The following is a 12994-nucleotide window of genomic DNA, read 5'->3' on the forward strand; positions in this document are numbered from 1 at the left end:
CATGCCTACCATAGCCCAGTCTGGGTGGTGAAAAGGCAGGATGGGAATTTGAGAATGACTCTCACTATAGGGAGATGTGGTGGTGTCTCCTATTCATGCTGCAATACCTAACATTACTAGAGGAGTAGAAAAAAATCATTCTCTTGGTTCTGTATGCGATCTGAACTTAACTGATGCCCCTCTCAACATTCCCTCCCAAACATAGACAGAACCAGTTTGTCTTCTTGGGAGAAAAATACAGTGGCCACCATAGGTTTTATCTCAGAGATATCAACAGCATCCTACTGTCATAAGCATGGTTGTTTGGAACTTCTCTTTCTTGTTACATACTGCCATTAATATAGGTGATATCATGTTAACGGGAGGATTAATGGGGACACAGTAGAATGATTATTTGGTCACCTATGCACAAGGAGACAGACTACCATCCCCTGGAGAGATGGCCCTGGACCATCTGTGAAGCCATAGGGGTGCTCTCATTGGATAAGGCCTCTTTGATTCCAGACACAGAGATAGAAAGTGCAAACCTTCCCCATCCCTCATACCATTAAAGATGCACAGGCTTTTGAGAGGCCCCCACGTTATTGGTGGGCTTTCCTTTCTCATGTACCTTCCTGCCTTTGGAACACTATCTGCAGATGAAGAAGAGAGCCACACAGGACTGGAATATTTCCCAGCAGAAAGCATTTATGAAGACGTTAACGTGCAACTGCATTTAAAAGTCACTAGATGGCATGAGTTGGGCTCTGGTCTGAATAACAAGAACAAAAGTTCTAAGGTTTTTGATTGCTTCCTGGAAGGGAGCTGAAACTAGACAGAATCCTTTTACAATAGCAGTTTGCAGCAGTGTACAGTGGTCTTCTGCAAGTGGGCTACTTAGCAGTCATAATGCAACCTGGCCTTCCTGGCCTCAATCTTCTGTCTTACGGACACCTGCTATAAAGGAGTTATATGCACATTTACAACAAAGTGTGTTTTCCAGTAGCTTACTAATTTACAAGTTGTGCTCACCCTGAATCTGCCTAACCACCTTAGGTAGTCACCCAAGGCTATGATATAGTAAGTGCAAGAGAGGGTCGCTGCCAGCCCCGAAAATGTTTGGTATCAACATGGGCCCAGCAGAGGGAACTCAAAGATCTATCTGCTGCTGTGATGCAATCTGTCACTGGTCCTGTCTGGTCTGAGGCAGGAGAAAATCAGAACAGCTAACATGCAGAATTAACAGGTAGTATGGCTGATGATAACTCATAAGTCATGGGCCCCTGTTTGTGCTGACAATTGGGGAGGGACCTGAGACCTTACACTTGTGAATGGACTGTGTCATATGGGACAATTACAACCTAGTTAAAGACTTTCCTAGAAAGAGAGTGAATGCTGGTGGTATTTAAAGTCTGGAAACTTAACATGTAATATAGCTACTCATATCACATTGAAGTGACTTCAGCTTTTATTTCATAATATATGCTCCAAGGATTGGGCCCCAACACGTGGTGTCATATAATACTTTATTTGCCATGTATAACTAAGCAGCCGAATTGGTGGAGTTAAAGAGAAAAAGATCAGGAAACATTAAAACAACCAATACTGGGGCTATAAGGTAAAAACTACTTGGACTGTGTTGAAGCTTTTGAAGAAATGTTAATCATATGATTGGCACAGCTGCCTGACTTACAAGTCAGACACATTACCTTACAATACTCCATTGGCAGTGCCAAAACCCCAATCAGGCTTAGGGCCTTGAGGAAGAGGACAGTGTATAAGATTGGGCCAGCTTGTTCTGACCCCAGCCAACTCCAGTCTTAATGGCCATGATTACCCTGTGATCACCCTGGGTTGCTGACTGGTTTTCCCATGTCATTTCATAGCACAATAAAGTCAAAGTCATGTGAGTGTTATGGAGATGTATGGCCTTGACCTTTGTACCAAGAATATATCTGATTGTTGGATTTTAGCTTAAGATAAGATCAAGTGCCTTCTGACTTTGGTGGAGTTACTTCTTTCCTGATTAAAAAGAACTTGCCTTTTTCTGACCTCAATGGCAAGGCTCCATTATGAAGGAAGCCACGCTTCATGGAGGAGTTGTTGATAACTGTTTCTTAATGTTCAGCAATTCTGTATGTTAAGACCCCAATTAAGACTGCACTCTCTGCAATCCTGAATATCTCTTCTTCCTTCCTTCCTTCCTTCCTTCCTTCCTTCCTTCCTTCCTTCCTTCCTTTCTTTCTTCCTTCCTTCCTTCCTTTTCTTTCCTTTTCTTTTCTTTCCTTTTCTTTCCTTTTCTTTTCTTTCTTTTTTACTAGTTATCATATACTAGGACCAAATTATTCTGGAACAAACTGTGTCATGAGGGCATAAATTATAGCAGAGATTTAGTAGAAGAACTCAACTTTTAGAACAGAGTTCCAAAGTTTTGTCATTTTTCAATGCATGGATATTCTGAAATATGTATTCTGAAATATATATTCTTCCTTCTGATTCCTATGAGGATAAGAGCCTCAGAGACATATTACAAAATGACTAATGTCCTAGTTTCTTCTCTGTTGCTGTAGTAACACACTGACCAAAATCAACTTGGGGAGGAAAGAATTTATTGCACATTCCAGATTGGAGTTTATTGTCAGGAGAAGCCAGGCCAGGAGCTCAAGTGGCATCCTAGATGCAGGGACTGAAGCAGAGATTCATGGAGGATGTTGCCTACTTGGTCACTTTCGGGCTCATGTTCAGCTACCTTTCTTATTCAGCCCAGGCAACCTGCCTAGGGATTGTACCACCCACAGTGGATTTGGCTCTTTCTCATTAATCAGCAGTCAAGATAATTCCTCATAGACATGGCCACAGGACAGTCTGATAAAGGAGGCAGATCTTCAGTTATGGTTCCCTCTTATGTGTATCAAGTGGACAACCAAGAGTTGACCCTCACAAATGATCTGGTGACAAGAGTTTAATCAAAATGGAATCTAAATAAGCCATTGTATGGATCTTTAGACATAATTCCCAAGTAGAAAAGAAACAGAGTGCAGAATTGATAAACAGAAACATTTCTTGGGTGTGTGAGAAAGTATGACATTTGGAAAAGATACAGAGGTTTAAAGAAACAAAGTCACCCAACTAAAATGACTCTTTACTGTTCAACTGTTCACTGCTCCAAAGCAAGCAAAGTCATAGAAGGTTTATGTGTAGGGTTGACTGTTGCGGTCTGCACAGGAATGTAAGAGTTGATAAGGAGAATTACTATGTCTTGTATGGGTGGAGGTAGGGTGTGTGTGTACACATGTATAGGCCAGCAGGCAACCTGGAATGTCATTTCCTCAGGTGTCCTCTCCCTGACCTTTGAGACCAGGCTTCGTTGTAGCCTGGAGCTTGCCCATGGGGCCAGCTATTTATGTGGGTTACACCCTTACACTCATCTTTTTATGTGGGTTCTGGAGCTCAAACCCAGACCCTTCTACTCACACAGGAAAGCACTTTAGTGACTGAATTATTTCCCAAGCTCAACAATTTCTAAAGTAGGCCTTTTTCTATTTCCAAAAGGATGAATATTGATTAAATTTAGTAATACATGCTTAGTAGCAAAAATTTCATTTAGAGCTAATGATGTTTGAGTACTTTTGCTCTGTAGCAATATGCTTTGTAGCATATTGTATGGGAAATGCAGCCAATTTTTCCTTAAATATCTCACTGCCTCAAAAGGTAAACATAACACAAATGATCCACCAATTTAACTGAACTATAAAATAAAGATTGCTAATTTTAACTTAGAATTGTCTATAATTGTCTTTCATTTTTCAGTAATGCTTATTGCACAGCAGTATGTTTTATATAACTTTAATTTACTTTAAATTTAACTTGTTTTCAATATAGGACATTATGAAGTCTTTATTATGGACTTGTAAATATTTAAAGAGTTGCTATTTCATAGCTGCTCATCTAAGAAATAGTATGATGGGCTCCAATTTGGGGTTCAGATTATTATCAGTTAGGGGATGTTTGCAGGGCATCTGTATATGTATTCAGCTCTGACTATTCATTCCCCTTTAGACCACATTCATTGTTCCCTTCTTCTTGTCCTGTTTTCAGTTCATTATTGGAACTCAGATCTACACATGCTGTAATACAGCATCACCAGAACCAAACAGTGAGTCTGTCCTCTTCCTTTGCTACTCATTTTTTTTTTTTTTTTTTTTTGGTCCCTGACTCTGATCCTTCATGAAAACTAGCAAAAGTTAAGGTAGACAAAAATTAAAAGACCTATTTTAAGAGAATTAGAGTCTCAAAACAACATTCTTAATGAGGCTCTTAAATATTTAGGTCATAACATTCTATTTTTTAAGAGACCCACTTCTAGATAGGTAAGTGTATGACCCACTTCTGAATGTAGATGTAAAATTGAAATAGTTTTAAACTTTCTCTGCTTGCTCAAGTAATTGTTAAGTAAAAAGAAGATAAACTTTCAAACTTTACTTAGCAGTTGTTTGGTTTTTTTTTTTTTTTGAGAGGTAGCTTTTCAAATCATTCTCTAAAGTCAGTGTTGCTGCCAATTTACTTATCATAGGTGTTTGTTGGTCTATGCTGTTCAATGGCAGTTATGTAGAAGCTGTGTAGTGCACATAATAACCAAGGCCCAAGTCTCTTGGACCTTACAGCTAAGTCATGGGTTGCTGTTCAGTTATTCCAGTAAGAAACCATCCCAAGACCTTGATGTTTAAAGTAGGTACTTGTCTCTCGTGGATCTACAGCAGGAACTCAACCAAGTGATTTTCCTTTGAGATCTCAGGTGTATTTGAAGCTTGAATGGTGTCATCTGAAGGCTTATGTGGCCTAGACATCCAAGAGAACCCACTGTCATGGCAAGAATCAATTGTCAGCTGGGGTTCATCTAAGGTTATGAATTAGCTTCTATGCACAGCATATGCCTGTGGCATGGGCTTCCCAAAGCCTAGTGGTCAGCAGGGTTTCAAAAGCAAATGTAAGGGAGAGTGCAAGTATAAGGTTCTTTGGGTCAATTTATGTCATGTTGATGATGTGAACTTTAATAGCAAGGTTAAGGTGGCACCTGCTAGGTGTTCACTATAAACCTACAATTTCCCCCTGTTGTTTGTTTTTTACTCTTTGTGTGGGGGGGTCTGCTACCCAGCTCCCAAATAAATCACACATGGAGGCTTATTCTTAATTATAAATGCCTAGCCTTAGCTTGCCTTATTTCTAGCCAGCTTTCCTTGACTTTAAATTATCCTGTTTATCTTTTACCTCTGGGCTTTTTCCCTTTCTTACTTTTGTAACTTTACTTTCACTCTTACTGAAAGCATATAAACTTAATTAGTTCACTGAAGAATTTGGATTTTCCCCAAGTATCTTTGTAGAACATAGCTGTGGCTGATATGACTTTGCACATGTTGGTGGTTTTATTGAGCCAGATAAACTGAGAAAATGATTTTTAATGTTTGTAGAGAAGGTGTGACCCCAGTGCAGTGTGATATTCACATTTTATTAGATTGCTACTGTCTTTTCACAATTAGTGTTTTTATTTATATGCATTGGAATTCTATGGTTATGTGACTGCCATAGAAGAGCCTGTTGGTTTAGCTTACTCCAGCTCCTTACCAGGTAGTTTACACAGCAGAACTGTATTTTCACATAGATCTGAAGAATGGAGTCCAAGTTCAAGAAAGATTGATTTCTTCTGAGAATGCTCTTCTTGGCTTGTAGATTGTAGTAGCAGTTTCTTATCAGCCACCAGCCCTCAAATATCCCACAACATTTCCCCCTTTTTGCCTAAATAAAAGAAAAAGATTTTAACTCTAACATAGTAAAACTTATACAATAAGATATGAATTACATTCACAACGTACAGTCCATTTGTATTTGGCAAATTCGGAGAAAGTTCTTGTATTATCTATCCTGTCTTAGTGAGTTCAAAGTTTCATAACTAAACTACTTTCTATCATAACTTATATTAACACCCTAAAAATATAATTTTAGATCTTAAAACATCTTCTTAAATAAACAGATTAAGCTTTTATGTTTCTTAACCTTATAAACTTTACATCTCTTCTATAAGTTTCTTTTCTAAATTTGCTAACAAGGAAAACTGTAAAACTATAACTATCTATTCTTCAGCCACATCAGAGACTTGAGAAGGATATAATATTAGGTGAGTAAACAGGAATTGCAGAGTAAGCAACTTCCAAAACTACAGAAATGACAGAAACAGCTTGCTTCTTTGACAGTTACCCAAGGTTCTCTGCAATATTGAGACATCCGTCTTCAGCCTACATATCTAGAATATCTGACAGACTTTTCTGTGATGCAGGAAGTTTGAAGGACTGTCATGCTTTGTGACGACAAAGTTCAGCAGTTGCTTTTTTTTATGTCCTGCTTGTCCAGTTTGTAAAGCATGCTACCAGCAGTCAAGACAAGGGCAGTTTCTTGTCCAAATGGCTAGCTTTGCCTCAATAAAAGCAAACTCCATATGGAGGTTTTTCTATGCCCCTCATCCTTTTTAAAAGTAAATTGGTGCTATTAGGAGTAGATGTGTCTCACTGTCATGAAAAGCCTTATGTTATTAAAACATTTTAAATGAAATATTCTGTGGTTCATTGAAATATTTGAAAACCATCTATCTATTTAAAATATACCTTTTTTTGATGTTGAAAACATACCTAACATGATTATAGGTCCTTTACTAAGCACCCACAGTGTTCTCTGACTGCATGAGCCAAACCTTAAATGTTCTCAGCTCTAGATCCTGGCTCCAACTCCTAGGTTCTCTGAAAGCATAGCCTCATGCTGGTGGGTACAGGAGGGAGCCCTGTTTACTGCTCCAGCCCTGGGAAGTTGTTGAGCCCTCTTTCTGGAGTCTCGGAGCGGCAGCCAACTGTTTTGAGTGCTCTCAGAGAGGTGACTACAGCCACCAGCTGGTGTGACTTTTCCATCTGTATGGTCATGTCCCACATTGGGAGTCAAATGTAGTAGTAGTTTCTTGTCAGTTGCCAGCCCTCAAATAATGACACAGAGATTTATTATTAATTATAAACACTCGACCTATAGTTTAGGCTTGTCTCAATTAGCTCTAATAACTTAAATTAACCCATTCATATTGATCTATGTCCTATCACATGACATTACTTCTCTTCTATCTTGTACCTCCTGTTTCCTCTCCATTTCCCCTGGTGACTCTTGTGTGCCTCGATTCATTTTCTGCTTCCTCTCTCTCTACCTGGAAGTCCCACCTTTCCCTCCTGCCTAGCTATTGGTCATTCAACTTTTGTTACAACAATAACAGCAATACATCTTCACACAATGTGCAAACCTCCCACAAGAGTAGATGACTGTCTTGTCCCTGTGTCTTCACATGAGCTTTCTGCTGTGCCCAATTATACCCTAATGCTCTATTTTCACAAGGACACCAGTTATTTGATTGGGGTTCACTCAGTGACTTCATGTAACCAATTACCTGAACAGTTAATTAATTTGTGTACTCTCTCTGGTCCTCTGGCTTTTATACTCTTTCTGTCCTCTCTTCCACAATGTTCCCTGAGCCATAGGTGCAGAAGTGTTATGTAGATGTATCCATTGGGACTGGGCACATGCACATCGATAAAAATAAACATTTTTAAAAAGTGATTACTAAGAGAACATTTACTAAGCCAAGAGTAGCAACACACGTGTACTTCAGCTAGGGAGGCCCACGCTGGGCTGGAACCACATGGTGAGACTTTCTCAAAAAAAATCTAATAAAAACAACGTATAAAGGGCAGAAAGATGGCTTAGCAATTAAAAACCCTTTCTCCCAAGACTGAACCTAGATTCACTCTCCAGAACCAAAGAATCAATTTCTACAAATTGTCCTCTGGCCATACATTTGTGCTATGAGATGCACACAAAATACATAAATATTAAAAATTAAAAATAAACCCCATAGAACATAAAAAGTTTACTTAAACTACTGAGACATGTACCCAGAATGCATTTAACTTGTTCTAGAAAAAAAATTTCTTCAAACTATTTCAAAGAGGTTGAAATGACTGTGACAGCCCCAAGTGCATGAGTACCTCTTCTTGCATGTTGGGAGACATTTTCCAGGGAGAATTCTCAAACAGATGTTACATCCCATGGTGACTCTACAAGGGACAAAGCTATACCTCTTTAAGAATTTTGCACAGTTCTGACTTGTCATAATAGGTCAGTTTCTCTGTTGGCTACCTTGAGCTTGAAGACTTTATCTCCAATGAAGGTAAATCTTTATGAAGATAATAATCTGTGGGAAACCCAAATGAAAAGCCTTGTGTTATAGTATTTCTAGAATACTATAAACTCATAAGCCATTGAATTCATGAAAGATGGACCATGGATAATGATACTGTCATTATGGCATACATATGGTGTAACATGAATCTTAAAAGGCTGGGCGGTGGTGGTGCATGCCTTTAATCCCAACACTCAGGAGGCAGAGCCAGGCGGAGCTCTGTGAGTTCAGGGCCAGCCTGGGCTACCAAGTGAGTTTCAGGAAAGGCACAAAGCTACACAGAGAAACCCTGTCTCGAAAAACAAAACAAAAACAAACAAACAAAAAATTAAAAGGTCTTATTAATAAAAAAAAAAAAAAAAAACAACAACAACTCAGTACCGGTTATTGAGGTGAATGCTGGAAGATCAGAGAAGCAGAACAAGCCACAGCTAACCTCACCTCACCAACTTCTCAGCAGATTCTGTTTCCTCAAACTGGAAGCCTCTGAGTCCTCATCTAGAATGGATCTCAGCTGAACTGCTGCTAAAAGCCTAAAAGCTTAAAAAGACTTTAGTTCCTGGTCCTCATGCCTTATATACCATTCTGTTTCCTGCCATCACTTCCTGGGATTAAAGGCATGTGTGTGTCTTTCCCAAGCAAGACATGAGATCTTAAGTCCTGGGATTAAAGGTGTGTGCCACCATGCCTGTCTTCTAAGTCTATCTAGTGGCTGTCTGTTCTCTGACCCCAGATAAGTTTATTAGGGTGCACAATATATTGGGGGACAAAATATTGCCACAATATGGTGCTTTTTTTTTGCCTGGCATAATGCCAAGTACTTTCCTGATTTGATCCTCTATATTAGTCTATGTTGTAGTTCATTTCTATTACCACTAGTTTACAGACAAGAAAACTGAACGTATTGGATGGTTAAGAAACTTCCCTACTCAAGTCATGCTGAGAGTCATAGAGGAGAAGCTATCCCCAACATGGTTCCTCTGTAGAGGCTTCATCTGTACTACAGTGGCAGTGGCTGTCCCATCACTGTACCTGCATTCTAAACTCCTAGCAAACTCCTTCATTGGAGATAAAGTCTTCAAGCTCAAGGTAGAGAAACTGACCTATGACAAGTCAGAACTGTGCAAAATTCTTAAAGAAGTATAGCTTTGTCCCTTGTAGAGTCACCATGGGATGTAACATCTGTTTGAGAATTCTCCCTGGAAAATGTCTCCCAACATGCAAGAAGAGGTACTCATGCACTTGGGGCTGTCACAGTCACTTCAACCTCTTTGAAATAGTTTGAAGAAATTTTTTTTCTAGAACAAGTTAAATGCATTCTGGGTACATGTCTCAATAGTTTAAGTAAACTTTTTATGTTCTATGGGGTTTATTTTTAATTTTTAATATTTATATGTTTTGTGTGCATCCCATAACACCAACTCCAAACAAGAATCTTCTTTGAGGTTAAAAGCCAATACAACCGATATAAAGAACAGCTTCTCGTCATGAAATCTTCAATAGATTTCATGTCATTTCTGACAGTGAATCTTACAGGGAAATGGCCATTGGGCTGGTCAGAAAAGAAGAGAAAAGAATTTGTCATGGAAGAATAACATATACAGAAAGGGACAGATTACAGACTGCAACCCACAGCTCCAGCGAGACTATTTAGCAGGGAGGACCCTAAGAAGGATGTATGGATCGACCATCGAAGGCGAAATAGATAAGATCTACATGAGCGAATGGGGGGTGATGGGGGGTAATGGAGGGCAAGGGATGGGGGATGAGAACATAGGGGAATGGAAGGTTCAAGCTAGAACCAACAGGGAGAGCAAGGAAAGAGATAAAATGATAAATGAAGACATCATAGGAATAGGGAGAAACAGAGTACTAGAGAAGTTCCCAGGAATCCACAAGGATGACCCCACCTTAGACTACTGGCAGTATTTAAGAGGGTGCCTAAACTGGCCTACTCTGGTGATCAGATGGCTGAATACCCTAACTGTCATCATAGAGCCCTCTTCCAGTGACTGATGGAAGCAGATGCAGAGATCATGATGGGAAAATGTACAGAGATGACCAGCCAAACTAGTGGAAATGCATGAACTGGGGACCAATAGCTGAGGAGCACCCAGGGTACTGGACTAGGCCTTCTGGATAGGCAAGACAGTTGTTTAGTGTGAGCTCTTTCGGGGGCCACCAGGCAGTGGGATCGGGACCTATCCCTGGTGCATGAGCAGGCTTTTTGGAGCCTAGTGCCTATGGTGGGACACTTTGGGCAGCCTTGGTGCAAGGAGGAGGGGCCTGGACCTGCCTCATCTGAAGGTACCAGGGTCTGCTGACTTCCCATGGGAGACCTTTCCTTGGAAGAGGTGGGAAAGGGGGCGAAAGGGGTGGTTGGGGGGAATGTTGGAGGGCAGGAGGAGGGAGAAGAGTGGAATCTGTGGTTGGTATGCGAAATGAATAGGAAATATAATAATAATGATGATGATGATGATGATGATGATGATGATGATGATGGAAAGGGAGAGGTTACAAGGTTTAGAAGTAAGATAGAGAATGTGGAAGCCACGGTTTTACCTGTCATTTCATCTCACAATCTCACATCCCTGTTTCCTGCCAGGGACTATGCTTTTGGTTTCTTTTACAGGCTTGATGGACCTGGACCATTCCTTCTGGAATATGTCTATCTAGAGTCCCCATAGTTTCTTTTTTCCTCATTTTTCATGGGTCAGTGCTGACCGACGAGGTTTGTTTTCATGGCTTTCTGTGTGGTATCCTTGATGATCAGTTGTTGACACAGGCTTCCAAATGTTGAGTAATTAGACATTTATATCTCAGGCATTCCCTGCTCAGAGAAAGAAAGTCAACCCCTTAAACTGAGACACCTAAAGAGAGATATCAGAGGCTCTCGCGTCTCATCACATATCTTATCTTGTTTATTTTGGCGTTTTGGTTGCCACAGTGAAAGGAAGGAGAGCCCGAGTAGGAAGGGGTGGTGAAAGGCTTTGCTCTGAGGGGAAGCCAATAAAGGCCCTGAATAGTACCAAGGCTCACTCTCATGAAATGACCTTGGCTATCATGTCATTATTCCCAGCACTCAGGAGGCAGAGGCCGGTGGATTTCTGTGAGTTTAAAGGCAATCTGGTCTACATAGTGAGTTCCAGGACAGCAGGGGCTATAGACTAAGACGTTATGTCAGAATAGAAGATGGAGGAGGAGGAGGAGGAGGAGGAGGAGGAGGAGGAGGAGGAGGAGGAGGAGAAGAAGAAGAAGAAGAAGAAGAAGAAGAAGAAGAGAGAGAGAGAGAGAGAGAGAGAGAGAGAGAGAGAGAGAGAGAGGCAGTATGACACCTGTGCCTCTTCCCTCTGGCTGACTTCATCCATTGCCTACTTCCCTTAGCATATGTTTAAACTCGACCCTTCATCGCTAATATTTAATATATTCAGAATGATCTCTCCATTCCTATCACTCATGAGTCCTGTATGAAAAATTTAACTTAAACACAGGTTTATTGACCCTTACTGTTATTCGAGGTCATTCAAGTGCTATTTTTATTTCAAGAAGAATTAATGCATTCTATTAGTGTGGACTTAGGTGGAGACTAAGGAATCTTGGACGTGTGTGCCCCAATCGAGCAGTTTTGACTGAGAGTGTTTTGGGCAGACAACACTTGGGGACCTTCTCTGTCTTCTCCCCTTGACAGGTGACCACAGTTGGACGACTCTTTAAACAGACATCCTTTGATGAGAACTGCAGGATGTATAGTTTCCCTCTAAATAGTTATTACTCACAAACTAGATAAAAGCCTTGTGCTGTCTGATAGATAAACTTAGAAATTGGCAGGTGGGGTCAGGGACAGAGTTGATCTAGATTTCACCCTGGGTTATTTAAAACATCAAAGACAGAGAAAGCAACTGGACATCTGTTTTAGAAATGTCTTTGGTGGAGAGATAAAGGTGAGTCACCAAAACTGTTTGTCCTTTACGTCCTGCAAATGTGCTGTCCACACAAAGATCAATCTCTTTTTTTAAAACAGTGATGTGAACAGCAGCCAAGAATTCGAAGTTGGAGCTGTGCATTTTAAAAATTTTTCAGTAATAATATTTGCATATATAAATAGGTTGGTTTTATTTTAGAAGTAACAGAGAAAGATGATTCTGAGGCAAAGTGAACTAGAGAAGAAACTACAAACATTTTTAAAATTATCCCAATATTTGCATCAGCCTTGATTTTTCTCACTTTCTCAGAGAGGATGTAGAAAAGAGCTCACATTATTCACACAGCTGACACTCAAACCCTCTTTCACAGCACCCTCTATTATTGTTCTTGTTTTATTTTTTTGCAAAATCCTAGCTATGTATGAATTTTAACTTATCATATAATTTAACAAATTATTTATCCTTCTCATAGCTTTGTATATTTGAGACTTCATGATTCATATTCTCAGAAAAGTTCTCAGAGAAACTGAAGCCATATAGGCTTATTTCCCTGTTTTACTTTGGCAGGAATACTCTCTAGATATTTCTATTTGTACTCTATAATGAGGACACTGAATCTAAAAATTGCACACCTCCCTGAGCTGTTACATTTCTTGTTCACTTTAACCTGAATAAGGGCTTCAGGTTTCATGGAGTCAGATTTATGCAATGCCTGTTTTGAGGCAGTAAACATCCTGTCACCCTCAGAATTTAGTGTTTATTTCTCCTTGTAATGAGAAAGCCCTCTGGCTGTCCAAGCAGCTGTAATTTCTCACTAGTTCTGCAT

The sequence above is a fragment of the Onychomys torridus genome, chromosome 2, assembly GCF_903995425.1.
Source record: "Onychomys torridus chromosome 2, mOncTor1.1, whole genome shotgun sequence".
Lineage (NCBI taxonomy): Eukaryota > Metazoa > Chordata > Mammalia > Rodentia > Cricetidae > Onychomys > Onychomys torridus.